Here is a 4,179-nt window from a genome sequence, read left to right as displayed (position 1 = left end):
TGTCCATCTCATTCAAGGTAGAGTTTCTCACTTTAGATTTCACCTGCTGTTGTTTTTTACTCTGCTCACCAAGGACTTTCAGGAAAATGTCTTGTCTCATCCTCCCATTAGCATCAGTAGGCTTTGGATATAAAAGCTTGCTATGGCTGCTGGTTTTCCCCAGAAGTTCTTGGTGTTGAAATAGGGCACATCAGCTTGAGCAGCAAGCTCTGTATTGACTTGGGCACCTCAGCAGATAAAGCACTCTTGATTTCTTCATATTGTATTTATGCATATGTGGGTGTGCATGTGGAAACCTGTGAACAACCTCCTGAATCCTCTGGAATGATTTCCTTCTCCTTTGTGACAGGACATCTCAATGGCTTGAACCCACTACTTAGCCTAGACTGGCTGGCTAGGATGAATGACAGGTGTGTGCGACCATACCGGGCATTTTACAGAGGCACGGGAGATCAAGCTCAGGTCCTCAAACACTGTACCAACCAACTGAGCTTTCTCTCTCTCCAGCCCCACTACAAGTGGTTTAGAGAAATAAAAATTTTTAGTATACCTGTTGGCCAGAGTGAAGCACATTTTTAAATGTTTTTCTTACATTCATGAAATTATACCCAGAAATTTTATTTCCAAGCCATGTATCCTATTTAAGCACTCATTAATAGTAGGTTAATCAAAATACTAAAACCATGCTTTTAAGGTTTAAGTTTTTATTACTATAATTTTATTGGGTTTTCAAGGTAGGGTCTCACTCTGACCCAGACCGACCTGAAATTCACTATGTATTTTCAGGGTGGCCTCGAACTTGAGGTGATGCTCTTACCTTTGTCTCGCCAGTGCTGGGATTAAAGGTGTGTGCCACCATGCCTGGCAGGTTTATCTGGTTTTAATAGTATACAAAAAATGAATTTAATCATGACATTTTAATACACATTTGTTGAACTTTGTTCACATTGACCCCTACTAAGCTATCATGTTTACCAAAGGATGTTCCAGTTACCTTCTCATGATGGGGACAAACACCTGAGATATACCTTCTGGAAATACCCTCTGGAAAGAAATGCATTATTTCAGGCATACTGACTCCAGGACAAGCTTTATCATGGTGGAAGAATTTGGCCCACTTCATAATCCATAGCAGAGCAGAGAGAGAAACATCAGCCAGCACCAGCAAAGGAGATCTGACCCTGCACACATCTTAGGGCTGAACTAAAGGTCTGCCCAAGTAGGGCTCCACCTGCTGGAGAGGAAATCAGAAGCTTAATAAAAAACACCAGAGGTGCCAGAAATATGGTGCATCCCTTTAATCCCAGGACTAAAAAGGCTAAAATAGGAGGATCATTGAGAGTTCGAGGCCACCCTTAGACTACATAGTGAATTCCAGGTCAGACTTGGGTATAACAAGACCCTTACCTTGCAACCTCCCCCCCAAAAAAAACCTTACCAGAATCTACGGGGTCAATTACAGTACTCCAAAGTGAGAATCTTATTATTCCATGTCCTGGTACTATTCCTTTCCACCCACCTTCCTCAAAGATATACTGCTGCTTTCATGGTTTTTTTTTTTTTAGCTGTAAACACATCTAATATTGAAATATTATAGTAAATATGTGATGTTTTTCAGAATTAGGGTTTATTTTGCTTAACAATATACAATATAAATATAAGATATTTGTTCATAGGAAGTCTTTAAAGTGTAACATAATGTAGCAAACCCAATCTAATTTGAGAATCAATAAACACTATAGACTTCATTTTAGAACCAAATTTTACTGTAGTAAATATTCATCTCATTTCATACCACTATATTTTCTCCATAAGTATATTTAATTTCCATTGTCTTCTAGATGACTAAAACACCTGCCAGCATTCAAACGAATGGTTTTATAAGCTAAGACTGAGAATCAATTCCATTTTAACAACTTTTATCTGCAGGGGTGTATTGTATGATGTGCATAGGTTCATGTATGTGGAAACACATGTATATGGACATGCACATGGATCGAGGAGGTCAATGTTGAATAGTTTCCCCATTCACTTTGCATACTGTGTTTTGAGACAGGTATCTGATTGTTCCTGTTGCTCAGTTATTTGGCTAGATGAGCTAACCACAAGGCTGCTTGGATTATCTACTGCTAGCTCCCCAATACAGGGTTAAAGGCCTATGCCATTCTACCTGGCTTTTGTGTGAGTGCTGGGAATCTGAACTCATATTCTTATGTTTGTGAGGCCAAGTCTTTACCAGCCAATCCATCTGTCTCAATGGCCCCTATCGTGATTCTTTACAAGGATGTATATGCTTAGTGTTAATATTTAGAAGGAAATTATGATGCTTTCTGGAACAAGTACAGAAATGTCCCAATGCAAAGGTAATAAGTTTATCCTGAATTATTATGTATGCATTGTGTGACATATGTAGCAATTAAGTGTCCTGCTTTAGAACCTATCCAGTTTGCCATTGAAGAGAAAGTACCTGTTTCAAGGGACACACAAGAAATGACTGAGGCACAAGAATTGATCATTGTTAAAGTTTGCCTTATAAATCACTTGAATATAAGTACAGTAAAGTTTAAAATGATAGCTGTCATCTCATGCCTAATTCTGATTACCTCCAAGCAAACATTATGGTCAAGAGTTGTATAAAATGCAAATCCCACAGTTGGCATCTATCATAGAAAATGCTATTATTCAATACACAATGATGTTTTACATCATTAAATGTTCAAGCAAGGCATTTCTAATTTAATTCTTCAGTACCCAAAACAAACATTGTGGAATGTCATTACTTGAGGATTTATGGAGTTTGACTGTGGAACTCATGTCACCTTTCCTAAGACTATAAAGTGTTTCTGGAAAGTCTGAGTCTAAGTTGCACACCTGTAATTCTCCACATATTGAAACAGGCTACAGATTTATTTATAACTCTTTTGTTGATGTTGTTTATTTAAGGTACGGTCTCTTGCCAGCACTGATCTGGGACTCACTCTCTAGACAACAGCTGTCCTCATTCAAACTCACACCAATTCTCCTATCTCAGTCTCCCAAATGCTTGTGATTAAAGTGTGTACCACCTTGTCTGCTGTTTCTGTTTTTTTTTGGGGGGGGTGAGGGGTGAGGGATGTTGAGGTAGGATCTCACTGTAGACCAGGATGACCTGTAACTTATTCTGTAGCTCCAAAAATAGTCTCTAACTTGCAGCTTTCCTTCTACCTCAGCCTCCTGGGTTATAAGGCTAAAGTCATGTTCAATAATGCCTGACATCATTTATAACCCTTGAAATTATTATTTAACCTTATCTTTTGCTCCTGGGCAACTTTATTCACCATCCTCCATAGTACCTCTTCTACTTTCATACATTTTATGCATAGGTAAGTCTAGAATCCACACATGAGCAAAAAAAAGTGCTTTTGCTTTTATTCAAGCTGACTTATTTTGCTTAAAATGCTGCATTAGATTGATTGCAGATATCTAATTTTTGCTTCAGTTATTTGCTTTATAAAATTCTTCAAATAAAACAAATTACATGGGCTAGAACGATGACTTAGCAGTTAAAGAACTTGCCTGCAAAGCCTAAGGACCCACGAATGATTCTCCAGCACCCACATAAGCCAGACGCACAGTATGGCACATTCATCTGGAGTTTGTTTGTACAGGCTGGAGACCATGGTGTTCCTATTCTCTCTCTCTCTGTCTTGTCCTGTATCTCTGTCTCTCTTCCTGTCTCTATCAATCTCTCTCTCTCTTTCTCTCTTAAATAAATAAAATATTTTAAAAAATTTAAATGATATTGCAACCTAGTCTAAAATGAGAAACAACATATCATGCTTTATTTTATTCTTGCCAATATTCTTACTTTTAGTAATATTCCCATGACTTTTAAAAATATTTCATTTTATTTCATAAGTTCAGAGAGAGAAAGAGAGACAGGTAGAGTGAAATAAAGTGGGCATGTCAGCGCCTTCAGCCACTGCAAACTAAGTCCAGACACATGTACTACCTTGTGCAGCTGGGTTACCTGGGTCATGGAGAGTTGAACCTGGTCCTTTGGTTTGAAAGCAAGTGCCTTAACTACTAAGCCAGCTCTCCAGCCCTCCGCTGACTTTTTTTAAATGCTTCATTTATTTTATTTTACTTATTTATTTGAAAGAGAGAGAGAGAGAGGGAGAGAGAGAGAGACAGAGAGAC

The sequence above is a fragment of the Jaculus jaculus genome, unplaced genomic scaffold (assembly GCF_020740685.1).
Source record: "Jaculus jaculus isolate mJacJac1 unplaced genomic scaffold, mJacJac1.mat.Y.cur mat_scaffold_76_1_280829_arrow_ctg1, whole genome shotgun sequence".
In the NCBI taxonomy this organism is placed as follows: Eukaryota; Metazoa; Chordata; class Mammalia; order Rodentia; family Dipodidae; genus Jaculus; species Jaculus jaculus.
Note: the sequence above shows the minus strand (reverse complement) of the source record.